Source organism: Eptesicus fuscus, chromosome 13, assembly GCF_027574615.1.
Source record: "Eptesicus fuscus isolate TK198812 chromosome 13, DD_ASM_mEF_20220401, whole genome shotgun sequence".
Lineage (NCBI taxonomy): Eukaryota > Metazoa > Chordata > Mammalia > Chiroptera > Vespertilionidae > Eptesicus > Eptesicus fuscus.
The window spans coordinates 84,011,273-84,037,643 of record NC_072485.1 but is presented as its reverse complement, the minus strand read 5'-3'; the positions used below and the strand labels follow the sequence as shown (position 1 = coordinate 84,037,643).

General features: G+C 63.5%; 1 protein-coding gene across 4 annotated transcripts in view; it reads left to right on the top strand.

Annotated features, from left to right (window-relative positions):
* KCNQ1 (potassium voltage-gated channel subfamily Q member 1) overlaps positions 1-26,371 on the top strand; it is a 231,060-nt gene that overhangs the window by 68,266 nt on the left and 136,423 nt on the right. The window lies entirely within an intron of this gene.

The following is a 26,371-nucleotide window of genomic DNA, read 5'->3' as shown; positions in this document are numbered from 1 at the left end:
CCAGCGATGTTCGGGGCCACGTCGGCCGTTGCCGAGGGCCTGCCGGTGGGTCGTAGGCTGTTCAGCATTGCGAGCCCGTCAGGGTCCCGGCAACACCCCGCCCTCCCAGGTTATGACAACTAACCTGTCTCCAGGCATCACTGAATGTCCCTGCGGGGGGGGGGGGAGGGGACCCCCAGGTGATAACCACTGGGCTAAACGGATACCCCAGGGTTTGGGGGTTTTAAATATATTATTTTTATTGACTTCAGAGAGGAAGGGAGAGGGAGAGAGAGAGAAACATCAGCGATGAGAGAGAATCATGGATCGGCTGCCTCCTGCACGCCCCACACTGGGGATGGAGCCCGCCACCTGGGCACGTGCCCTGACCGGGAATCAAACCGTGACCTCCCGGTTCCTGGGTCGACGCTCAGCCACGGAGCCACGCCGCCGGGCAGGGTTTGGAGATTTGGGGTGCAGGGTTTCTTGGGAGTAATGTTGAACTCGGAGAAGAATGAGACCGGATGTGCTTCGCACACGGTGACCCCTGACCCCACAGCTTTCCCAGTGACCCCGTCTGTGCGCCCCGGACCCTGGTGTTCGGAGGGGACGTGGCCCCGAACCGCGGTGCTGTGTTAGCTAGAAAACGTAGGCGGCGCCGTCCTCCCCTCGGCGGGGAGTGCTCACCCGCCCCCCGGCCCCCACCTGCTCCCTGCCCGTTGGCGTGGCGATGGCCCTGGCGTGGCGGCGGCCTCCCGTGCGGATCCAGCCCAGGGCCAGTCGCCTTCCACCCCCACGTCTCCTGATCCCTTCTAAGCGGACACGGCCCGGCTCCGTCTTTGCGCATTGACATTTCAAAGACCCCCGCCCCCCCCCCCCCCCCCCGACGGCGGGCCCGTCTGAGGTTTCCTGGCGGTGACCTGGGGCCTGAGCGTCGGCCGCGTGACCAGGTGTGCTTCTCCGAGTCACCGCCAGGCCCCCGATGCCATCTCATGCCGCAGGGGTTTCTCTGACCCCCGTCCCACCCCGTCCCGGGTCCCGCGGGGCCGACCCGCCGTTGGGCCTGGTACCCAGGAGGCGGGGAGCTCCGAGGTGCACAGATACCTGCTCCTCCGCACACAGCGCCCGTGAGGGCTCCCGGCGAGGCCCCGGTGAGGGGGCCGGGCCTGGCGATGGTGACGACGGCTGAGCAGCTCCGGGCCCTGGCACCGCCCGCGGACAGGACCGTCGGCAGGAGAGCCGGGCCGGGGAAGAGCCTCCGCCCGCGGTCCCTCCGATCGGTTCCTCTCGGCCGCGCGTCGTGTGGACGCTGTCCTCACCCTTGGCCATCCTTCGTGACGGCGCCTCCGGTGGCCCGGGCGTGGCGGGGGGCGGGGGAGCCCCCCATGCGGGCTCATGGCCCCTGTTTTAGGGTTTCTCTCTGTCCCGGTGCCCCGTGGCTCAGGCTCGTGCTATACCCGCTCGGCCCAGCCCTGCACGCAGGCCGTGCCCGGCGCCCGGGCCTTTAAGTGGGGGATGAGCTCATTGGGAACCTAAGTTGGGGCGCTGGGGCGCTCACGGCTGGCAGGGCTCTGCTCTCCGTGGCCCTCTCCTCCACGGGCCCTGCGGCCCCACCGCGGCCCCAACCGGCTCTCCTCCTTTTACTCCTCACCCAAGGGTGTTTTCTCCACTGGTTTCCGGACAGTGAGAGGGAGGGAGGGAGGGAGGGATCAGAATGAGAGGCACATCGATTGGTTGCTTCCCGCCGGGATCAAAGCTGCACCACGGCACGTGCCTTTGACCGGAGATCAAACCCGTGACCCTTCAGCCCGTGGGTCGACGCTCTAACCACTGAGCCAAACCGGCCAGGGCTTCATCCATTTTTAAAAACGAAACTTTGTATCTCTAGGCCAGTGGTCCTCAACCTTCCTAACGCCGCGGCCCTTTCATACAGCTCCTCATGTGGTGACCCCCAGCCATAAAGTTATTTTCGTTGCTACTTCATGACTGTAATTTTGCTACTTTTATGAATCGTAACGTAAATATCTGTGTTTTCCGATGGTCTTAGGTGACCCACAGGTTGGGAACCGCTGCTGTAGAGCCTAAGACCATCGGAAAACACAGGTACTGACATCACGTCCATTGTTTTCATCCTCATCCTAGGATAGACTTCTTTATTTTAGAGAGAGAGAGGGGGAGACATCTGTGTGGGACAGAAACATCAGCCGGTGCACGAGCCCCCCCACTTCTGGGTTGCGGGCGGCCCCTGGGGATGGATGCCAGGGCCCACGCCCCGCCGCGGGGGGGGTGCATTCCATCCCGGTGGGGAGGGGGCGGGGGAGACGGCGCTCTGGGCATGTGGCTGGTGAGTGCTGGGCAGAATCTGGTTCAGCACAGGAGCCGTGCCCGGCGAGGTCCGCGGCTGTTTATCTCCCCGGCCGGCAGAGGAAGCCGGGCCGAGCCATCAAAGGCCTTCCCGCGGTCACGTGCTCGGAAGGTGCACACTCAGGACCCGCGGGAGCCCGGCTCCGGGGCTGCGGGACCGAGATAAGGACTTGGGCTTGAGACGCAGGCAGAGGGGAGCCCCAGGGGGTTCGGGCTGGGGAGCGACACCGTCAGAGAAAGAGCCCCCCCTCTCGGCGGTCCACCTTCCCCCGTGGCCGCATTCAGCAAAGGTCGGTGGCCCCAGAGGCCGGGGCGTCCGGGACGGAGCGCGAAGAGTGCCCGGCGGGTCCGAGCTCATGTGGCTTCATTCCGCACCGCCGCCTGCCCTTCCTCTCTCTTAAAGAAATACATTGTTCTATTGGTTTCAGAGAGGCAGGGAGAGGGAGAGAGAGAGAAACATCAATGATGAGAATCATGGCTCGGCTGCCTCCCGTACACCCCACACGGGGGCTGGAGCCTGTGGCCTGGCCGGGAACCAAACCCTGACCTCCTGGTTCACAGGTCGACGCTCAACCCCCGAGCCCCACCGGCCGGGCCAACCTTCCTGGGTCTGTGTCCGAGCCTGTACCCCCACAGAGACGAGCTGGTCGGAGGCGGCAGGTCTGGCTGGAGAAGCCACCGGAGGGGGAGGGAGAATGACCTGCCGAGCAGCAGCGAGGGGACCCGCCACCGGCCTGTGGGCCGGGGGCCTGCCCCCCGGAGTCCCTCCGTGTGGCCTGAGGGGACCCGCCACCTGCCCGCCGCCGGCCTGTGGGCCGGGGGCCTGCCCCCTGGAGTCCCTCCGTGTGGCCCGAGGGGATCCGGTCTCACGAGCTGCCGGCAGCACTGGTCACCCCCACGTGCGTATCGGGGGTGTCCGCACCAGCTCCCTTTCCGGAAGAGACCGCCCTTCGTCCCCGTGTCTGCTGGGCTCCTTGGCCCTAGTTCCTCGGCCAGCGAGGCGTGGGGTCACTGCCGGGCGCTCTCTCCCTGCCACGGAACTGGGTGTCTGCTCCTGTGCCAGCCCCGTCCCGTGTGAAACCAGGGAGCGAGGTGCCTGTCCGTGCGTTAAAGGCTTTCGCATCTACGTGTGCAGGTTTTTTACTGCCCTCATCCAGTTCTGTGATCGGGGAATTCTATTTTCATAGAACGAGTTGAAAGTAGACCCCTCTCCTATCTCCCGGGAGGTGTGCTGTGCCGTTATCATTCCTTTTCCCGTGAAGGTTTGGGAGGAAAACCACCTGGGCCTGGCAAGTCCTTCCCGGGAAGTCTCCCCACCACAGCCCCCAGCTTCGGCACGCCCCCGTGGCCACTGCCGACGCCGCGGGTAAGACAAAGCCTCCGCTCAGTCCTCCCGCCCTCCCGCCCGCGCCCGCCCGGCTCCACCGGGCCCCGCGCTCCCTCCTCTGTGTCCGCGAGGTCGGGGTCTCCTCACGGGGCCACGTCGTGTGCGTCTGTGTTTGGAGCCCCAGGAGCCGTACCCCCCGCGGCCCGGCCACCGCCCACAGCGGCTCGGGATCCGGACCCGAGGATGCCGTCCGCTCGGACGTGTGCGCTTGGCCCGTTTCCCCCAAACTTCTGCCCCGAGTTCCGGAGCCGGCCCCGGGAGGGGGCCCTCCGCGAGCATCTGCTTCCGCTGAGGATGGCCAGGAACTTCCCGGTCCAGATGGTGCCGTGTCGCTCACGATGGTGGCCGACCTTCAAGCAGCCGGGAGGAAAAGAGCAGGAACCTTTAAATCACCAGCGGAACTTCCTTGCGAGGCCCGGGGCCGTACAATGCCCGGCTTCGCGCTGCGTGCGTGCGCGGCGCGGTCTGTGCTTTCTGAGGCACCGGCCCATCTCGCCCAAGCCGTCGGCTTGACGTGCGTGCAGCTGTGGGAAGCATTCCCTGAGCATCCATCGTCTTCACCCTCATCCTAGGATGGACGTTTTTATTTTAGAGGGAGAGAGGGAGGCCTCTGTGTGAGAGAGAAACATCAGCCGGCTGCCTCCCATCCACGCCCTACCGGCGATCGGACCCACCACCCGGGCATGTGCCTGACCGGGAATCGAACCCGCGACCTTCGGGGGGACAGGTCGTTGCTCACCCAGCGGAGCCCCGTCGGCCAGGGCCCCCTGCGGGTTCTTCCCGTGTTGAGTGCTTTTGAGCGACTTTGGTTGTTTTGTGTCGTTTTCTGAGGAGTTGCCCGGCGTGGCCGCGTGCACCTGCGGTTTGGCATCACCTGCTGGTCTCTGAGTGGAGGGTGTAAACCGGGGTTCCCGGCGTGGGGCGCGCGCCCCCAGGGGCCATGTGACGTCTAAGGGGGCAATTCGAGGAGGAGTTGTTCAGTGAGTTTTTGGCATTTCTTAGGGCCGTCGGGGCCTCGTATACAGAACATAAATACACATTGTGACACGTGTGTGCATTCCAGGTCTCTTATGTTTTGAAACTTTATTTGCTATTTTTCCTATCCCTTCACATGATCACTATTTTTAACCGTTTCTCAGTGGTTTCCTCCTCTGGACTCCCGCTGTCCTGGCCTTCTTTGATTTTCCTCCTTCGTGGATGCCGTGTTCCTGGGAAGCTTGTTTGGACCAAGTTCATGGCCTTTGGGCTTCCTCCACGTGAACAGGGGTTCGCTTTTGGAATCGTAGGAACTCTGTGCCGCCGGGGGCATCGGGTTTTAGAGACGCCCAGGGGGGGCGTGGCCAGAAAAGGTGGGGCCACTGGTTTAAACCTCCCTTCCGCCGTGGTCCTTTGTCCTCGCCACTTTCAAGATGCGGTCCCTTCCACGCCACCTCCGCGCCCGCTGAGCTCCCGCCGGCGGTGAGCGGTCTCCTGCTCTTCAACCGCCGCTCGCCACTGCCCGCCCCGTGCCCCTCCTCCGGGAATCCTCTCTCCCTCGCGTCCCTCCCCTGCGTCTCCGCTGGTTCCAGAGCTCCCAGCCGGCCATTCTTTCCTTTAGGTTTTTGGAAAATGTTACGCCACGTCCGTCGGGTCTCCACGGTTTCTGGCGAGACGTGAACCGTCACTCAAAGTCGTGTCCCCCGCTCCGCCACGCGTCACGGCGTTCGCACGCTTTCTTGTCTCCCGTTCTCAGACGCCGGCGATGCGTCTGGGCGCAGCCTGCCTCGTGCCGTCTTCACGCGGCGCCTTGACCCGGGGACGTCGCCTCGGCGCCACGTGGGAGCGTCGCTCCGTCTCCTCGCCGGGCGTGCTGTTTCTTGTGGAATTGCCTCCGGGGGGGGGGGGGGCGTCTGTTTCCGTTTTTGTTTCCTGCGTTTGGGGCTCTGTTGTCACTCCTGTATGTGACGTCTGCCTTGTAGCGTTTCTATCGTTGTTGCTCCTGCGCCGAGCCTTCGGCCATGGTCCCCGTCCCTCGTCGTCTTGGTGACATCGGTGGTTCTGAGGACCTTCCCGCCGGCGTGGGGGTGGCCGCCCCAGCTCTGTGCTCGGCGCGGCGTGTCCCCTTCCCCCACCCCGGTTCCCGGAACCTGTGCGCGTCTTGGAGTCTGTCACGTGTCCATTGCGGGGCGTGCGTCCGTGGCTCCTGCTCCGGGCCATCCGGCCGTCGCTGCTGCTTTGGGGCGTGTTTAGTTCACGTCGGTTAATGCGGTTATGGGTACGCGGTAGGATTCCCATCCGCCGTCCGCTCCTCCTGTGCCGGGCGCCTCGTGCCTCTCCGGAGCCCCTCCCCCTCCTCTCCTGCCCCCTGTGGGCCGAATCAGAGACGCGTCCGTGTCCCTTCTAACTCCCGGGTTAGTTTCTTCTCTGCAGCGTTGCTTTCGTAGCAGCGTGATCTGGGGACGGCAGTCAACACCGTAGCCGGAGACAAGCTGCTTCAGTCCCGCTCCGTGCTCCCTCTCCTCCTCCGCCCGGCACTCTGACTGCACACGCGCGGTCGCTGGCCACGCTGCCCGCCGGCCGCAGACGCCCGGCTCACGGGCTCCGTTCCCTCTTCCCTGTTCTGAGGAAGGAGCCATCCTGGCGGGTCCGCCGCCAAGGCCGCTGGCCTTCCTGTCCCGCCGCCTCCCCCGTGCCCTGTCGCTCCTCCGGGGTCCCACCGGCATGTGTGTGCTTCCCGGCGCCGGGAACTCCGTGTGGCTTGTTTCATAACCCGTCTCTCTGGTGGATGTTCTCCATTCGGCGAGTCACGGTCACCGCCCCCTCTCAGGCTTCAGACGCTGTTCCGGCGAGTTCCTCGGCGCGGGTATGCTCGCCGCTTTGAAGTCTTGGCCTCTGAGGCGGAGGGTTGGGCCCCGCGTCTCTGGCTGCTGCTCACTCCACGTGTGAGCTCTACTCCCGCTGCCCTGCGCGTCTCAAAAGGCGGGGGCTGCCCGACCAGTGTGGCTCAGTGGTTGCGTGTCAGCCCATGAATCAGTCGGGGCACAGGCCTGGGTTGCAGGCTCGATCCCCAGTGGGGGGCGCGCAGGAGGCAGCTGCTTGTGCTTCTCTCTCATCCTGGATGCTTCTATTCCTATCTCCTTCGGCCTTCCTCTCTCTGAAATCAACATAAACAGCCACCAGCAAACCCCGACTTCTGTGCCGTCACCGGGGAGCCGGGGCTCACGCCCTCCCTCCAGGCCCGGGCGCGGCTTGCGGCCCCGCCAGGCCTGGCTCTGCAGTCCGTCTCCTGCCGCGGGCGGCCGCTGACGTGTCGGCTCGAGGGCTTTAAATCCCTGTTTGTGTGTGTTTAGGCCTGGCTTCCTCAGTGTCACCACCGGGTCAGCCCGGCTCGTGGTCAGACTGGTGGCTCAGAGGTTTTGTTTGACGCTGGAGCCAGGGCCCCGACTGTGTACCGAGGGGCTGTGCGTGAGGTCAGAGGTCGAGTCCCAGCAGCTCACGGGTCTCTCCGCGCCTGTCCTCCCTGCTGCGCAGGGCCTCACGGCGGCCAGGGAGAGACGGGGCGCGGGGGTCCCCTCTGGCCTCGCTCAGGCGTGTGCGGCCTCCAGGCCTCAGGCACCCCTTGAAGTCCCTCCAGTAGCCGTGACGCGAGCTCCCCGGTCATTGCCGCAGCGATCACTGTTGTGCGTGGGGTTTGCACAGACCCCCCGCGCCCCCGTCTGTGGGTGCAGGTGCTGAGCGGAGGGTCCGCGAGGCCGCTGTGCCCGGAGCGAGGGAGGAGAGGGGGCGCAGGCCACGAGACAGCGCCACGGGCCATGCTGTTCGCAGCGACGTGTCCACGGTGGCGGAGGTTTTCCCGGATGCACTTTTCAACGTGTCTGCGCCTTCGGCTGTTTCTGGCGTCTGACACGGTCGCTTCTGACCACGTTGTCCGTGTCATGGCTGCTTTCTCAGGAGACTGCCCGGTCCCCGGCCGCCAGGGCAGAGGTGTGTCCGCCGACTCAGCCGTGGTTCCGTGTCTGCAGACCATGGGCCCACTTCCGTCCCGACCGCAGAGAGGGTCCGAGGGCCGTGCCCGAGCAGAGCCCGCCCGGCCCGGTCCTCGCCGCCCTCGGGGGGAACGAACTTGTGTGCATCCTGCTTGCTTATCTGTGAGATTCCGTGTCCTTGACGTGATTGCTTTCTCATCGCCCTCCCTCGTCACAACAGACGTAGTGTTTGTTCTGGAAGCGCCAGCGTGTCCCCCAGGCCCACGCAGTGTCCGCTCACGGGGTTCACTCCCTTCCCTCCAGCGGCTGCTCTTCCCTGGGGGTGTGTATGTGTGTGTTCCCTGGTGTGAGCGTGAGTTTGCGTGTGCACGTGTGCGCTGGGCTTCCCAGCCCGTGTCCTCTGCGCGCGTGGACACCATCCCGTGGCCGGTGCCGGGCCCCTCTCTAACATTTCGTCCTCGCGTGTCATGCTGGGCTGCGTAACCTGGGGGACTTTATTTTTTTTTTAACCTTGGGTGTTTTTTTATTTTATTTTTTGCACATTTTTGGAGGCATATCCCTGAGGTGAATTCCTGGAACTGGACCTGCTGGGTTGAAAGACAAACACAGCCGTGGTTCTGTTCAGTCCCGCGCATTCCGCTCCGCGGGGATGGGGCCCCGGCGTTCCGGGGCAGCGGGACCGCACGCAGGCGGCCGCAGGAATGTCAGCGAGACCTGGGCGTTTTGTTGATCTGATAGCGGAAAAATGGTATCTGGACTTTGCTCTCGCAGGCACGGACGGTTTCCGAGAGAAACTGCAAACCCCGTCAGACGTGGAAGCACCACGGCGGTGACTCACCCTCCGAGCTGCTGCTCCATGGAGCCTGCGTGTCCGGCACCGTGGCCGTGCACCAGAGCCTTCTCGCTGTGTGGGGTGCGCGGGGCGGTTTGCATGTGGCTGCCGTCGAGGGACGGCTCGCTCCTGGCCTGTGGGCTGCGGTCACACGTGGGGGGCCTTCCTCCGAGCGCCATCCAGAGGCCCCTCCCGCCTTCCACCTCCCGTGCCTGTCCCCTGGAGTAGCCGCCGCCGCACACGCACGGGGTTTCGGGGGCTACGGATGAGCTCTTGGGGGCAATCGCGTTCGTTCTTAAACCCGTGAACCCGGGAGAGCTGGCAGAGGTTTGCGTCCGCCGTCAGGACCAATGGCGGCCTCCTCTCCGCGCTCCCCCGTCAGGTCGGCGTACCGGTTCGCACGTGCTCAGAACGGGGCTCACCGGCCCGCCGCGCTCGGTGCTGGGAAGCCACGCCCGGGAGCGCACGTTGCCCGGCCGCACAGGCCGGGCTGAATCCCCCCGTGGAGCCCACGGGCTGCGGCGCTGTCTGTGAGGGCGGCTCCTGCGTCCAGTTTCCTATTTATTTTTTATTTATTAATATTTTGGGGAAACGCGTGTGTTCGGGCTCTCAATTCCTGACGAGGCCAGCTTCCTGCAAGGAAGGCACCCGTGTCGCCGTGTTCTCCCCGTTTCCCCGGAGGCGCGGGCGGCCGTCGGTTGGGAAGTCGGCGCTCCCTCCCAGCCAGAGGCCCCGCCCGGCGTCTCTCCCGCGTGTTGGAGCTTCCTCTCCGCTCCCGAAAGAGGACTTGGTCTGTCTCCCCAGCGACCAGGGTCCTGATGGTATCAAGCGGGTCTCCTCTCCCGGTTTCTGCCTCTTCGTTTTCTGCCCTTATCGCCGCCGTTCCTTCCTCGTGCGCTCTCCACGCCGTGCCTCTCCGAGCTCTCCCACGTGGTCCTCACGTGCGCCCCCAGGTGGGCTCCGCAGGCCGCTCGGCCCCGTGCCGCGCGCAGACCTCCTTGGCAGCGGCTTCGCCCGCTGGGTCTGCCGTGTGGCCCTCGTCTGGCGTCTGCGTCCCAGCGGAGTGGCTGCCGTGGTGTTGGCTGCAGTTGTTCACAGCGGTTACCCCTTCGTTACACAACGTGGCTTTGGGCATTAGTTATAGAGTCTCCTTACTCGCCTCATTCAGTGCTTTTAGCACTAAATTCCTTCCCTGCCGTTGGCATCACGACCTCTGCGTCCCGGCCCGCTGCCGCGCTGGCCGGCCGGCCCCGTCACCGCTGGGGAGTCTGGTTTGCTTTTTGCTCGTGGAGTTGGGGTTAACTCGCTGCCCCGTGTGAGTATCTGTGTGGGAGGCACGTTTGTGTGCCCGTATGTTAATGAGTGACGTTTGGTTTCCATTTCGTTACACGATCACGCACGGCAGGCACTGCCCGGGCTATCACCCGCCTCCCGTTGCGCGAGGCCGTGCGCGGCTGCCTCCTCGGGCCGTGTTCTCGTGTGTCCGGGTGCTACGGGCACGTGCCAGCGGCCCCCTCTGGCTTCCCGAGCGTGTTGTCGTTCATTCATTTTATTTACTTCACGTTGGATGCTGGGCCGCCACGTGTAACTCTGCGTGTTCCTGGGATGCGTGTACGTCCGGCTTCCCCTGCGCCATGGAGAGCGCGTGCTTCCTCCCGCCCCCTTCCTCTCTCGGGTCTGTCTTCTTCCTGCTTTGCCAGCACCTACGGCGTCCAGATATTCCTCCTCAGCCACGACTCCATCCTGGGCTTCCTCTGGCTCCGGGTGAAATGCAAAGACTGTCCCCCGCAGTTCTGCCCGAGCTCCCCGTCTTCTGACTTCTAGTAAGTTCTTCCGCAAGGCCTAGTGGGCGCAGAACCCTGTACCTGGGTAAGCGGTCTCTCAAGTCTCTTGAAGACTCTGTCCCACCGTCACCTGCTGGCTGAGGTTTCTGTCCGGCCGTGGCCAGCGTGAAGCTCGCGCCTCGTCAGTTGCTCCCGCTTCCCCCGGGAGGCCCAGGTGTCTCCGTGGGGAAGTCTGGTGGTTTGACCACGAAGTGCCCGCGCCGGCGTTCCCGATCCGTGTCCTCGCGCTGCGGGGCCTCTGCGTGTGAGCGAGCCTGCGCTGTGCTTACAGGATGTGTTTCTCGAGGTGGTCTGACACGTTCCTGTCCTTTTTCTTTCCTCCACGACCTCGGGGCACGCGTGACCTCCTTGGCCGTCTCCCACGTCAGCTGCGGCCACGCGGACCCGTGGTCTCGGTCTCTCTCTCTCTCATCTTTGTGACCTTGGCTGTTCTCGGGCCTTTCTTCCCTCCATCGCCTGCTGCCATTTCGCATTCTTATCTCTCGGCCCATTTCTGTCTCCCGCGTCTTCACCACTGACTCAAGGTGTTTTCACGCCCCCAAGGCGGAGGGTGTTCTGCCATCTGAATACTGTCTACGGCGCCATGGGTGGTGCTTGGGGGCTTCGATCAGCAGGAGAGGGGGTGCCCTCCCTTCCCGATGCCCCCACAGCGGGAGCGTGTGCGCGGCCTGCTCGCTGAGGCTCCGACGTGGGCGCTCCTCCGTCAGGCCCTCCCTCGTTCCCGTTCCCGCAGCTTCTTTCCTCTGTGGCTCGGGGCCGGGCCCGGGGGGAGGGAGTGGCACGTCTGGTCTGTCTTGAGGTCCCACAGGATTCTCACTTCCGCTCTTTCCCTCCTCGCCTTTCCTGCGGCCCCTTCTCTCCACGCCTGCGCCTCCCCCGGAGTGACACTGGGGCTGCCCCTCCGGTCCGGTCCGTCCCTTCGCGCCCTTCCTTGTCACAGGTGCGGGAGCCGCCTGTCGCCGACGGTGGCCGCTCTTCTGACACTTACTGCTGGACCTTGTTCTGTGACACGTTTAGGGCTCCTGTGCCCCATTTTTTAAAGTGAACTCCGTGTAACAAGACGAATTGTTTCCAAGCCACAACTCAGCGGTGCTTGGTGCAGCCACGGGGCTCCCGTATCCCGCGATATATCGCAGCGGCGAAGTCCCGAAGAGCGAGCCGGCTTTCCTCTGTGGAGCGGGCGGCGTGGCTCTCGTGCCAGGCCGCTGGTTGCTCTGTCATTTGTCGCTGCGGCGGGAGCGTGCCGCCTCCCTCCCTTCGCCTGGACGGCCAGGTGTCGCAGCATCGTTTGTGGTAAAGGCTGTGCCCTCCCTGTGCATCGCCCGGGCCCCCTCGTTGGAAACCCACCGGCCGCGCGTGAGGGTTGGTCCCAGGTTCTCTCCTCGGTCCCACGGTTTCTGTCTGTGTCTGTCCTGACGCCAGGGCCGCACGGGTCAGATGCTCAGCTCTCTGGAAGTTTCCAAACTGGGAAGTGTGAGTTCCAGCTTGGTGCTTTCCAATCATTTCAGCGATTCAGAGCCCCCCCCACCCCCTCCAGCAAGTCCATAAGCATCTGGGGGTCAGTGTCTCCACTTCCGCGAACACGGCCATTGGGGCTCAGGTCACTGGGGCTCTTCCCCCGCCCGGGCGCGGACGGACGGACGGCGGCTTTGTCTGTCTCGCTCTTTACCTCCAGTCAGCCGTGTTCAGCAGAGGAGCCTCTCACCTCCGCGGCCAACTGCACCCCTGGGTCCTTTCTTCTTCCTGGGATTGTACACGGAGGCCCATGTCCCCTTCCCGGTTGTTGGCGGTGCGGAGAGACACAAACGGTTTTTGTGCGTCAGACAGGTGCCCTGCAGCGTTGCTGAGCTTGTCCATTAGCTCTAGGGGCTCCTCCGGGCTTTTCTGAGCAAAGGGCACTTCACCTGCGCACAAAGGACCCTTCCTCCTCCTTTGCGGGCGGCGCTCCGGCTCCTTCGCCTAATTGCCCCGGCGGAAGCTCCCGGGGCTGTCGAGGGGCCGCGGTGCCAACGGGCGTCCTCGTCTGGTTCCGCTCGGGGAGCAGCTTTGCGCTCCCACCAGGGAGGACGAGGCGAGCGGCGGGCTTCTCAGATGCTGTTGTCACACGGCACTCCCCTCTTTTCCAAATTGTGAGTGTTTGTGCTGAAAGGTGGTCAGATGCTTTCTCTGTCTATAGAGAGGGTCCTATTCATGGCGGACGGCCCCTTCCCCGTCCGAGATAAATCCCACTTGCTCCCGACGCAGGGGCCTTTGACGACACCCGGAGAGCGGGCGCGCCGGTGTGTCCTGGGGGGCGGTGGCGCCGGCGGGGGCTGCCGGGTCTGGCTGTCTTCGGGGGGTGGCCTTGCCTGGCGTTGCCGTCAGGAACAGTGACTTCACGGACGGCCTTGCAAAGTGTCTCCACTGCTCTGTCTTGCCCCAGACTCGGACTAACTCTTCCTTAAGGGTTGGTGTCAGACGTGGGACTTCTGTTCGCTCAGACCTTCTTGAAAATGGATGGGAACTTCCTACTGGGTCTCAGTGCAGAACCTCTGTTTTTGACGGCGGTTTTTGTAGTTCACGTGTCACCAAGAATCTGTCTGTTTCACCCAGGTTGGGTGACTTATTGTCGTACAGTTGTTCATAGTATTCTTTCATGGCGTTATTTTATTTCCATGAGTCCATTGTAATCTCCCCACTCTAATTTATGAAATTCCTTATTTGCATCTTCTCTCGTTTTTGCTTAGTCGTCCTAGCTCCATGGTCGGCGAACTGCGGCTCACGAGCCACATGCGGCTCTTTGGCCCCTTGCGTGTGGCTCTTCCACAAAATACCACAGCCTGGGCGAGTCTGTTTTAAAGAAGTGGCATTAGAAGTTTAAGTTTAAACAATCTGGCTCTCTAAAGAAGTTTCAATCATTGTACTGTTGACATTTGGCTCTGTGGACTAACGAGTTTGCCGACCACTGCCCTAGCTAAAAGTTTGCCGATTTTGTTGATCTTTTACAATAACCGGCTCTGTTCTATCCTCCTCCTCTCTCCACTCTCCTGTGGGGACCTGGAGCGTGTGAGCACCGATTTCCCTGTGCCCGGTCAGTCTGGGTATGTGGTTTTCATTTTCCTTTATTCCAAATCACTTTTAAGTTTCTCCTGTGATGTCTTCTTTGCCCCACTCGTTTTTAAAGCGTGTGTTAATTCCCACATATTTGTAACTCTAGCTCTCCTTCTATTATTGATTCCCAGCCTCATTCCATTTTGGTTGGAGAAGATGCTTTGTATGATTTTAGTTTCTAAAAATGTCCTGCTTTCTGGCCGAATGGGAGCTGCCCTGGAAAATATTCCACATGCACTCGCGAAGGGTGTGTGTGCTGCCGTTGGGTGGAGGGTCCCAGGCGCTTGTCAGTTCTGGTTGGTTTACAGCAGTTCAGTCTTCTGCTTCCTGCTTGATCTCGTCTGGCTGTTCCATCCGTTGTTGAGTGTGGGGTGTTGACGTGTCCAACGGTTTGACTATTTCTCCCTCCGATTCTGTCAATATTTGCTTCATGTTTTGGGGGGCTTTGTTGTTACATGTAAGCTTGTATGAATAAATGGGTCCTTTTCTCAATTGCCCTTGCTCTCCTGTCACCATTTTTTTTACTTAACCTAGTTCTCCTGATGGTCGTGTAGCCCCCAGCGCCCTGGTGAGGACCGTTCGCATCGGCGACCACTCCCCGGCCTTCCCTCCGAGTCTGTGTCTTTGGGTCTGAAATGCGCAGGTGGCAGACAGTGTGGGTCCGATACTTTTTTAATCCATTCGGCCGATTTCTGTATTTTCATTGGAAAATTTAACCCATTTACATTTAAAGTAATTATCGGTAAGGACTTTGAACATTTTGCCCCGTTTTGTGTGTCTTGTGCTTTTTTTTTGTTGGTGCTCATTTCTTCCTTTGCTGCCTTCTCACGTGGAAATGATTTTGTTAATAGTGCGCAATAGTGATTCTCTTCTCAATTCTGTGTGTGTGTGTGTGTGTGTGTATTCTAGGTGGTTGCCAGGAGGATTGCATTTGACATCCTAAATTTATTCAAAATCTAGTTTTAACTCTTACCTGCTTAGCTTCAATAGCATACTGGCTCCTATAGGGCTCCAGCCCCTCGTGTGATTATCCACGTTGCATTTTTATGCACTGGACTGCCAGCAACACAGATGGGCAAGTACTGTTTCATGCATCTGTCTTCTAAGTCGTACAGGGAGCAAAGAGGGTTATGGACTGAAACTGCGGTCATGCTGGCTTCCTGCTGAGCTGGGCAGTGACCTGTGGCTGGAATTCTGTTGTGTGTGCCTTTGAGTGACCTTCGGCTGGCCTTTCCCTCCAGCCTGAAGGACTTCCCTGTGTGCAGGGCTAGGCCACTGGTCATGAAGTCCCTCGGCGATTGTCACCTGGGGATGTCGTAATTTTTCCTTCACCCTTGAAAGATAATCCTGTGAGACATAGCATTCTTTAGTTTCTCCTCCCTTAGCACTTTCCAAATCCAGTCACACTCCTTTCGGCCTACGTGCTTCCCGACACGAAACCTGGAGCGTCCCGTGTGCGATGAGTCACGCTCACTCCTGTCATGGCTCTATCTTTCAACAAGATGATTGCAATCTGTCTCCTGGAGGTCAGAGGTCCTTGGAGGGGCAGCGTCATGTTTTCCATCCAGCCTGGGGAATTGTCAGCAGTTACTCCCTCCAATGTTCTCCCTGCCCCTCTCTCTCGCCTTGCCTTCTGGGGTTCCCACTATGGGTATGTTGGTATATTTGAGGGTGTGACATTTGAGGGGCTGTTCATTTTTCCTTCATTTTTTTTTTCTTTCTGCCCCTCAGATCAGATCGTGTAAATTGACCTAGCTTCAGGCCCACCAATTCTTCTCTCCATTCACATATCTCATAAAACCCCAGTGAGTTCTCCATGCCCATCATTATACTTTTCCGTTCCAAAATTTGCATAATTCTTTTATAATTTCTACCGCTCTGTTGATAGTCTCCATTTGTCCTCCTGGTTTCCTTCGGTTCTTCGTTGTTTTCTTGGAGCCTATTTTTAAAAGCTGATTTAAAGTCTTTGTCCAGTAAGTTCAAGGTCCGTACTTTCTCTGGGACTGTTTCTGTCCATTTCTTCTGTGAATGGGTCATACTTTCTAATTTTTTTATTAAATGTAATACCTCTAGACATCAGATTCTCTCCTGTCCCCAGTAGGTCTTTCTTGTTGCGAGCTGTAGCCGTTTTAGTGACTTCTATTTCCGTGAAATCTGTGTTCTCTGTCATGTGTGGGCCCTGAAGTCAGTTTCTCTAGGTTGAGTTCAGCTGGTCCTCTGACAGAGACTTCCTGGGGTGCCAGGAAAGGGGAGAGGGAGAAGAACTGCCCATCTTTGCCGATTAGCCTGTGCTGGGGCAACCCCTTCAGATCTGGCCAGTCTGTTTGCAAACCCATCTTAGCCTTCGCTTCCTGTTGGAGGTGGGCGTGGAGGTCGGCCAGAGGTGACGCGTGGAGTCTTCTCAGCACGTTTCTGAGCTCGCACCCTGCCCTGGGCCTGCTCCTGGCTCTCCATCCTTCAGGACACATCGGTGCCTCTGGACCCCCGATTCCCCAAGGAAACACTCTCCCCGCGTCCCCTCCCCCACGTGCAGTGCTGGGGCCTCCGCTGCCGGCCCCCAGGTGGCTGGGACCTGCCTCCCTGGTGTTTTTCAGGAACGCTTTCCGCCCTGGGTGAGTCTGTTAGAGGAAACCATGGCGACTGCCTGGTGTCAGGCCTCTAGGCCGCCGCCAGACCATCCAGGACAGACACACACCTTTGAAATGGCTCTGCTGGCTCCTGCGCCCGGGGTCAGGGCTCCACACGGGGCATGTGGGCCGCTGGCCCGCGGCTGCGCTGAGCAGGGCAGGGAGTGTTGGAGGGCCGGCAAAAAGGCCACAGGCTTCCCTTGTTGCGTGGCTGCCTCCTGGCCTGGTGGCTATAACCTCCGGCTGCTTCCTCGTCCTGCCGGCGCCGGTTCGGCCGGACTTCATGTTTCCTGCAGGGACGGCCCTCCAAGGCACACAGGCACTTTCCTCGCGTGTTTGGACTTAGCGCCGTGGGCCTCATCTCCTGACGCTGCGGGCAGAGGCTGGCGCGGGCAGGTGGCCCGGGCGCAGGCACCTGGCTCCCCCCTCCCAGCGATGTGCAGGCCCCGCATGTGTCTGTGCTGGGGGAGGTGGGGTGCTGAACAGCTTTATTTGCCCTTCGTGTTAGTGTTATGCTTCGAGGGGGTAGGCAGGGCGATGGAGACCTGGGGGCAGGGGCGGCCTGCCATTGTCTCCTAAACCCTCGGGAGGCTTCCAGAGTCCCGCCTGGGACGGGGCCCCGTGATCCGCCCGCGGGTGTCGTCAACTTCCTGGACATCACTGCCTCCTGCCTCCCCTCCAGCCACCTCCACTGCCATGCTTTCTGCCCGCTGCCGCCTCCCCTCTGCCCGGCCTCAGTTTCCGCCCTCGCCTCCTCCCCCCCCACTCCCCAGGAGCTCTGAAGGCAGGGGAGCTGCCGCGCGCCCGTGCCCCCAGGCTTCCTGTCGCTGTCTCGGGTCAGTTCTCCGGATGCAGAGCCGGCGCAGGGCCGTGTGCAGGTTGCTGGCTGAGGAAGAGCCCGTGGCGGCCGCTGGGAAGGCTCCGGGCCTCGGCCGAGGGGTCAGGCACGTCTGTCCCCGCCGAGCGCTGCGCCTGGGGCCTCGCTGTGTCACCGCCTCCCTGTGAGGCCAGAGGCCAGAGGTGGCGCCCAGGGCATCTGGCAGGTCTGCGGCGAGGCACCCTCAGCACGGCACGTAGGGAGCGCCGAGGGCGCAGGGTGGGGCCGCCGTGTGGCCTGTGCCCTAGAGAACAGGGACAGCCCGTCCTTCACCTGTGTCCCCGAGCCAGTCCTGCCGCGTCCCCACAGCCAGAGACCGGCACCCCGCGCCCCTCTGCGCCCGCATCGCCCTCACCCCTGGTCATGGGGAACCCCTCTTCCCACCAGCTGGACCCCGGGCCCAGGAAGGGGCCGACTGTGTGGGGACAGGGCCACACGGGCCAGAGGCCACCGTGTCTCCTCACGACATGGCGCCCGTGCACGAGGAGGGGGTCAGAACCTCAGAGCCGAGCTCCCCTCGGAGCCCCTGGCCTCTCCCTGCCCCGCGGAACCGCGGCCAGGGGAGCGGGCTGAGCTGATTGCTCCTGACATCAGTTGTTAACATAATTTTGACACTAAGCCTCCCCCTGCTCGGGGGTGGCTCTGACTGTGTCCAGGCTCTGGCTCGGGGGTCTTGGGGGGCCTCGGGGCCCGGATCTGGCCGGGCTGGGAGGCGGCCTGGGAAGGGCCCGGTGTTTCTCAAGCCCGCGCCCTCGGGGCCCGGGAGGGGGGCCGAGCAGATGTCTGGATCTGGTAGCCAGGCCTGGAGCCGGATGCTGGGAACCGGGCCTGCAACTCATTTCCCCACTGAACACTCCGAGAACATCTGCACCGTCTCCAAGGCTTCTCCCGCACTAATTGCCCTGATTGCTGCGCGCAGCGCCCTGGCAGGCTCCCCGCGCTGGGACGAAGGTGAAAAGATCGCTCTTAATTAGATTAAAGACATTTCTTTCTCCCTCTGTAATTTCGCCTTGAAAATCAAGGCCACTCTTTTGTTTTCTCGGTCCAGAGGCCCAGCAACGCCCTCCCACCTCTCCAGGGGCTTCTTGGGAATGTCCTGTGAGCTCAGCTCTTGGAGGAGCCGCTTAACCCAGATTCCATTGTGTGTGAACGCTTCCTGGGGCCGCGCGGCTGCGGGGCGGCCAGGCCGGTCGGGGGCCCGGGCGCCGACTTCCTGGCGCAGACCCCCAGGTCACCGCCGCGTGTGGGAGGCTGCGTGGCTCCTTCCCCACTTCCTCCCTGGGTCGGGCTGGGTGTCCTCCCCAGCACCCCGCTGCCCAGCCCCACCCTGGGGCCCACAGACCCACTCCCCTCCCTCCCACGTGTGCGTGTGCGTGTGCGTGTGTGTGTGAGTGTGTGTGTGTGTGTGTGTGTGTCCCGTTGTGAGGGGCAGGGTCCTCGGTGCCCGATCGTGGTGTGGAGACCCCCGTGTCCTCCGTGGGTCTGGCCAGGACGCCCCAGGTCGCCGGTGACGGCTGCCTCGCTCATGTCGAACGTGTTCTCTGCATGGCTGGATGGGACGTGACACGCAGCGTGTCCCACGGTCTGCTCCAAACATCACCTCACAGGGTGGGAGAGGGCCCCGCGGAGGGAGGGAGGGCCCGTCCACAAGCCCGCCAGCAGCTTCAGGGGCCCCGCTCCCCAGCTCCTCTCCCGCCAGCTCCCCTCCTCCCCGCGCCCCTCCGAGCCCAGCCAGGAAATGTACGGGTTCAGCTGTGTGTAACCCCGACCCCAGCCCAGCCTGGACCCGGGCCTCACCCGTTTGTCACACATTCCTGAGGCCTCTCTGGTAACACACGCCGGAGCCGCGCAGCGAGCCAAGCACAAAGGGACGCTTTCTGGCTCGCACATCTGGACCCAGCTGTTCCAGGCGCAGCTGGACCCCGGGCCGGGCCATCTCGTTTGCTGGCTCTCCTCCTCCTGTGCTCCCCCACACCCGCCCCGTTCCCCCTCCTGCCCCCCATGTTCCCCCTCCTGCCCCCCGTGTTCCCCCTCCTGCCCCCCGTGTTCCCCCTCCTGCCCCCCATGTTCCCCCACACCCGCCCCGTTCCCCCTCCTGCCCCCCGTGTTCCCCCTCCTGCCCCCCCTGTTCCCCCTCCTGCCCCCCCTGTTCCCCCTCCTGCCCCCCATGTTCCCTCTCCTGCCCCCCATGTTCCCCCTCCTGCCCATGTTCCCTCTCCTGCCCCCCGTGTTCCCTCTCCTGCCCCCCGTGTTCCCCCTCCTGCCCCTCGTGTTCCCTCTCCTGCCCCCCGTGTTCCCTCTCCTGCCCCCCGTGTTCCCCCTCCTGCCCATGTTCCCTCTCCTGCCCCCCATGTTCCCTCTCCTGCCCCCCATGTTCCTTCTCCTGCCCCCCGTGTTCCCCCTCCTGCCCCTCATGTTCCCTCTCCTGCGCCCCGTGTTCCTTCTCCTGCGCCCCGTGTTCCCTCTCCTGCCCCCCATGTTCCCTCTCCTGCCCCCCGTGTTCCTTCTCCTGCGCCCCGTGTTCCCTCTCCCCATTGCCCTGGGGCTGTCCCCAGGCAGCCACTTTCCAATAGGGGCAAGAGGCCACCAGCTCGGCCGACCCCCAGAAAGGGGCCATCTTTCTCCCCAACATTCCTGCCGGGGCCAGGGGCTGGTCCCAGCCTTGCCCTGTGCCTGGAAGGCCAGGCTGGGCCCAGACGCCCTGTGGGGACAGCGTGGGCGCCGGCCCGGCGGGAGCAGGGAGGGTGCAGCCCCTCGGGGAGGGCGCTGTTCCCACAGCCGGGCCTGGCGGCGGGACAGGCACAAACAGCAGGTGTCCCCCGGGCAAGGTATTCGTGAGCGGCACCGCGTGCCAGCTGTGGATTCGCTTTCACTCCCGCGCCCACTCCTGGCAGCTGGCGTGGGAATGGCTTTCGGTTTTCTGCCCGTGTCCCTTCCTTCCCGCCGCTGAGCGGAGGCACAGGTGGTGGCGGGGCCGCTGGCTCGGGGTCTGAGCCGGGCCTGGGCAGCTGGCAGGGGCCTGGGGCTCAGCGATGTCACGCAGGCCCGGCTGCAGCTGTCCGGATGCCGGGGAGGGGGCTCATTCCCGGGCAGGATCTGTGGGGCTTTGGCGGATCCGCCGGGGAGGGGGGGTGTCAAGGGCGCGAGGGAAGGGGCTTTGCTTGGAAGGACAGGGGCAGCTTCTGCTGATCCCCGGGGGGCAGGGGGCGCCCGTGCCAGCCTGGAGGGACGGGAGGCGGGGCGAGGCCGCGCTGGGCAGCAGCAGACCTGAAGGCCGGGTACACCTAAGCCTGTGTCTGGAGGGGGGGCCGCTCGGAGCCTGGGAAGCCGAGCGAGGACTTGGGTTACACGGGGAGCTTAGGCAGGTCTTAGTCGGTCACCAGGGAGAGCCGGGGCCAGGGAAGGTTCCAGAAAGACTCCCGAGAACTCAGGGCAGCAGGGCGGGGCTGGGGGCCGCCTCCACACCCAGCCTCTCCGAGGAGTCGCCTCGGGGGATGTCACCTTGAAGGCGGGGGAGGGGGAAGGATCAAGCAAAGGCCTTGTATGCATCTATGCATGCGTCACCCATGGACACAGACACGGCGGGGCGGGCCGAGGGGTCACCTGGGGAAAAGAAGGGACTTGGGTGGTGCTTTCAACAACGAAGGTTTTGAAAAAATAAACATGAAACCAGGAGGCCAAGCTGCCAGCCCTGCGGCTCTGGTGCCAGTGACTCTGGGCGACAAGGAAGCAGGGGGGACGGGGATCCCTTCCGGCATGTCCAGGGACAGGGGTGTCCTGGTGGTGGGCTAGAGCGGCCTTGCTGTGACGGAGGGCCGCAGGGGCCGGGCCGGGGCCGGGGCTGGGGCTGGGGCCGGGGCAGGGGCTGGGGCTGGGGCCGGGGCTGTGTCGGGTGTTGGAGGAAGTGGGGCCACGTGGCCGGTCAGGCCTTGGTGCAGCCACAGGACAGGGTGTGCAGGGCAATGGGAGGTGGGGGCGAGGCAGGAGGGGAGACCGCCCCCCCAGTGCTTTCTGGCTTGGGAAGGACTGGGCACCCTGGCCGGTGTGGCTCAGTGGATAGAGCGTTGGCCTGTGGACGGAAGGGTCCCGGGTTCGATTCTGGTCCAGGGCACGTACCTCTGTTGCAGGTTCCCTGGCCCTCATCGGGGCGCGTGCAGGAGGCAACCAATTGACATGTCTCTCTCACATCGATGTTTCTCTCCGTCCCTTCCACTCCCTCTAACAATCCACGGGAAAATAGCCTCCCATGAGGATTATTTAAAAAAAAAAGGAAGGCTCGGATTGGGCAAGATGTGGCGTGGACGCGCTCAGAGGGGAAGAGCGGCCCGCACACAGGGACATTGTGAGCTGTTTCCTTCCCGTCTTTTCTCGGTGCCCGCATTAAAAAAAACAACAAAAAAGAAACAGACCTCCACGGGCTGCCGAGCAGGGCCCTGGCCGGGAGGCGGCCGCGGTGCTGGGCTCCGGCTCTCGGGAGAGTGGGTGCGACTTGGCAGCCAGGTCGCCAGCTGTGGCCGTCGCCACGCCAGAGGCTGCGCTCGCCATCCCGACCTCCCATTTTCCTAGAAAACAGAATTGTTTTGTTCTGCCCTGAGCACGGAGGCCCGGTTCCGGCCTCGACGAGGCCCAGGCAGCCAGGAAGTGAGAGCATCCGAAACGGGCGTCTTAGGAAGGTGACCTCAGTCGCCAGGATGCAGGCTCGCCTCTGCTGAGGCCCGGCTCCCTGTGCGGCTCCGTGCCCCCTGCGGCCGGGGTGTCGGGAGGAGCAGCCTGAACCCCCCCAGGCCCCCCAGCCCCCGCCGGCTCAGCGGGCCCGCAGCCTCCGGAGGTCCACCACCGAGCTGAGCTCCCTGCGGAGGGGAATCCGGGGCCCTCGGGACCCCACCCCCCACCTGAGCCCTCCTGGCACCGTTGTGAGGGTCCTGGCCGGGCTGTAGCCACAGGCCGGACCCGGGGCAGGGTCTCCGTCTGTCGGGGGGGGGGGGGGCAGAGGCCCCAGGGACTGCCCGCCAGGGGTGGCGGAGGCCGCAGACCCGACTCGGACCTAGGAGCCGCTCAGAGCAGCCTGTTGCTGGGGAGCCGCCCGCCGCACCCCCCGCCCTCTCCCGGGGCCCCGTGTGCCGTTCCCAGGATTAAACCACACGGCGCACATTCTTCTGTGGCAGGTGCAGCCGCGCCCGGCTGACGTGCGCCAGGTGGGGCCTCGCGGGGTCAGGGGCTTGCCCTGCCCGCGGGCTTGGGGATGGCACTTGTCATCCGGAGCCGCGGAGAAGGGCCCCGCTGCCCGGCCGCCCGCCGTCCCTCCTGGGCGGTGATGCAGCCGTGAAAGTATGTGCCCGTCCTGTCCCTCTTCTTCTTCTTCTTTTTTTGAAGAACATTCGAACCCTGGACGCATTCTAGCTCCGTCGCTTGACAGCCGTGACACAGCCCAGGGCACTTGGACGGCCGCCGAGCCTGCACACCGGGCGGGGGCGCGCGCAGGTCCCCGGCTCTTCCCTGCGCGGGGCTCGGGGTGACTCAGCCGTGTCTGCGCGGCTTCCTGCTGGGAGGCGGCCCCTCGCCCCATGGCGGCAGCCCCCCGATTTCTTTACATCCCTGATTGCTGGTCAGGGACACCTGTCCGCAGGCTCCTGGGCCCGGCACCCCCCCCCCAGCGCTGTCTGCCTGTCCCCCCACTTCGCACTGAGCGGGTCACGCTGTTCTCACTGCTCGGACGAGGCCCGGGGACACTGGCCTTGGGGGCCGCCTTCCTCGTCAGGGGTCCTCGATGCCGCCCGTCACGTGCCCCAAACGGGCCGGCCTGTCCCTTCCAGCTCCTGCTTCGTGCACCCAGATCCTGCCAGGGCCCGGGTCTCGCGCCGTCACCGGCTGTCACTCCAGTCGCCTGGCACCACGCCTGTGTGCGTGTGAACGGCGTGAGGGAAGGGGCCACTCTCACGTGTCCCCACGTGGACAGCCGCTGTCCCTGACCCCCTCGGCCACCCCGGGTGGGCGTCCCTTAGGGTGCGGCTCTTTCCCGCCCCGGCCCGGCCCCATGGCCTGTCTCTCGGGCGGACGGGCCTCCTGTCCGCTTGCCCTGCCCGGTCAGGGTCCGAGCCGGCTGCCCCGCCCAGCACACACCCGGGAGCCTCAGGGACGTGTGGGGAGAATCTCCTCACGGGGGAGTCTTGGAGTCGGAACCAAGCAGGCTGCTCTGTGTGTCCGCCTGGCGCGCCGCTGAGCTAGGCCTGACCGCCTCTCCCGAGTCCTTGCAGCTCCTCCAGGACGCACGCTCGACCTTGTTGGTCTTTTTGCAGGAGGCAGAGATCGCCCGAGCCCCATCGCCTTTCTCCTGCTTCCCCGCCGTTAGCGCCTCCTACAGCCGCGTGGTGACAGGAACGAGAAATCCCCACGCGGCAGCACCGGCCACCTGTCCAGACGTCCCCGCTTCACCAGTGTCCCTGCTCTGTCCCGAGACCCCAGGTGTAGTTCGCAGGTCTTCTTGAGCCCCCTTGAGGCCTGCTCTTCCGTGACCTTGAGGCCTGCTCTTCCGTGACCTTGGCCCTGGGAGGCGCACCCCTCAGGTGTCGGACATCTGGGTGGGTCTCACGCCCTCAGGCTCAGGCAGGTGATAGGGGTTTGGAGAAAGTGCATGGACGTGGTCCGTGGCCTCAACACGCTGGACCCGGGCGTGAGCCTCGACTCACCTGGGCGAGGGGGTCCAGCCAGGCTCCCTCCCACCCAACCCCCCGTGCGGGCCCCGCGTCTCCCTTCGCACAGCGTAGTCGTGAGAAGCCAGCCGGGTGCGGCCCCCCCTCGGGGAGCACGGGGGGGGGGGGGGGGGGGAGTCGGCCCTGAGGGCGGATCAAAGAATCGGGACGTCTGTTCCCACGGCCACGGCGGGGCACACATATTTGAGGGGAGATGCTTTGAAGTTGCGCCTCCAAGTCGCACCTACTGACTTCCGCGTCCGTCCGTCCGTGGAGGCGGCCCGCAGCAGGTCCCACCGCATTCTCGTGCTGCCTCCGTCTTCCTCGTTCTCCGTCACTCGGGACCCCGTGAGGAAGGCGCTCCCTCTCCTGCTCGGCTCTCCTCCCTCACCCAGGGCGTCGGGGCTCGGGGGTGTGGGGAGCTGAACACCCAAGGCTGCTCGCCCTGTTGCTCAGGTTAGGGCGTCGTTTTAACGGCCACGGGGCTGCTAGCTCTTCGGGGTTCCGGGGTCTCCGTGACAGGCCCTCACCCTCCTCATCCAGGGCTGAGCATATTCCAGACGCACTGGGGGGGCCCTGGGTCTCCCCCGCTCCGGCCCGGCCCCGGCCCCCGTCGCTGAAGCGAGGGGGCCAGAAACCAGCCCCCGGGCCCAGGGTGGGCGCGCTGCCTCGGGGTGCCGCTGCTCCCAGCATCTCAGCGGACGGGGCCGGGAGACCCGTGTCCGCACGTAGCCTGCCCGTGTCCACGTCAGCTAAGTGGGTGCCCAGCTGGCGCTTCCGTCCGCAGAGTCCGTCCACACGCACCGCCCGCTGATTTACTTCTTCCTCTGACCGTGGGAAGCCGGCCGCCGCGGCCCGTCGCTCGTTTACGTGCCTGCTGGTCGTGTGAACGGCGGCCCCTCGGAGAAGCGCATTTCGCAAGCCCATCCTGTGTTTACGAGCGGCTTTCCTCGTCCTTCACCGCGGCGTCCGGCCCCGGGGCCGCTTCCCGAGGCTCGTGGGCCGGCGCGCCTTCCCCTTCCCTTCCGAGCGACTTCGCTGAGTTTGCAGACAGTAAACTGGCGTGGAAACGCACGGGTGGGGGGGGGGGGCTGACCATGTCACGCACCCACCACCGCAGCAGCTCCCAGAAGGCCCCTGGGCCTACGACTTCCCGCGTGCGGCCCTTCGGGAGCGAGTGCTCCCCTCACCCCCAAACACGGGCCGACCGAGATCTGCTTCATGTTCCTGCCGTTCAGGTCACGTACACGGAACCGGACGGCATGTAGCTTTTTGCCTCTGGCTTCGTTCGCTGCTCCGAACACGCGTGTGAGGCTCTCCCGTGTTGCTGGTGAGCCGCTAGCTGGTTCCCTCCGATGGCCGCGTGGTCTGCTCGTGCACCCACAGGAGGACAGCTCAGACGGTTCCGGGTTTGGGCGACGTGCGCGAGGCGGCCGTCCCCGTTCACGGGCGTGAACTTCCCTGCATCGGGGGAGTGTCAGGAGGGACGGCTGGGCCCCCGGCGAGTGACTGTCTAACGTGTAAGGAGCGGCCCAGCCCTGTCCCACCGAGGCCGCCGCGCCCCGCCCGCCAGCGCCACGCGAGCTCCTCGCCGCTCCACACCCTCAGCACACGGCACGCCGGCTCCACTCTCTCCCTTCGCTAGGCCGAGTCAGAGGTGGGCTCTCTCTTCTCCCCAGATAAATACCCGACGCCAGTTCCAATGGGGCGTGACCGGCGTTTTCCTCGTAACTGCAGAGGCTGGCGGAGCAAAGCCGCGAGCCACGCTGTCCGTGGGGGTGTCTGCTTCTCGTCGGCAAACTGCGCCCGCTCCTCTGGTCCCGAGACAAGTCGCTGGCCGGGTGGGGACGCGTCCAGGTCTCCCCGTCCGTGGCCTGGCTGCTTCCCTGGGCGGTGTCTTCCGCGGGGCAAATGCTTCTCATTCTGATCAAGCCCAGTTCCTCCGTTTCCCCCTCACTGACCGAGCTTCTGGTGTCGGAGTTCAACGTTCAGGGCCGAGTCCGAGGCCCAGGGACGTTCCCGTTTCCTTGGGCATTTCACTTCCGGGTTCCAGGAAGGGGTCGATACCAGCTCTTACACTTCCACTGTCTGACGGCTGCCCTCCCACAATGTTAGGTGTGAGTGCTAAATACATGAAATTCACACACACACACACACACACACACACACACACTTAAATCACAAAGAGATTTAGGGAACAGTTGCATTACTTGGGGTTGGGAAAACCTCCCTTTTCCAAAAAAGCGAAAAGAGGTATACTGTTTTAAACACAAACACCCTGCCCTGGCCGGGTGGTTCAGCCAGTTGGAGCGTCGTCCGGTATACCAGAGGCTGCAGGTCCAGTTCCCAGTCAGGCCCACGCCTGGGTTGAGGGTTCAAGCCCTGGTCCGGAGTGTAGGGGAGGCGACCGATCCATGTTCCTCTCTCACCTACATGTTCCTCTCCCTGACTCTCTGAAACAATCGGTAATAAAAGGCAATCACGTCACGGGGATCCACGCTTGTCTGCAGCCCCAACAAGCAGAGGAGGAGGAGGCAGGAATCCGGCCGGTGGCTCACACTGATGGCCTTGGGGGGGGAGGGCCTGGTGAATCTTTACCTTTTACAAGGAGCAATTAACTCTTTTACAGGGAAAACTTTAAATACACTTAGCGCCCGGCCGGCACGTCTCAGAGGCTGAGCATTGACCTCTGAACCAGGAGGTCACAGTTCGATTCC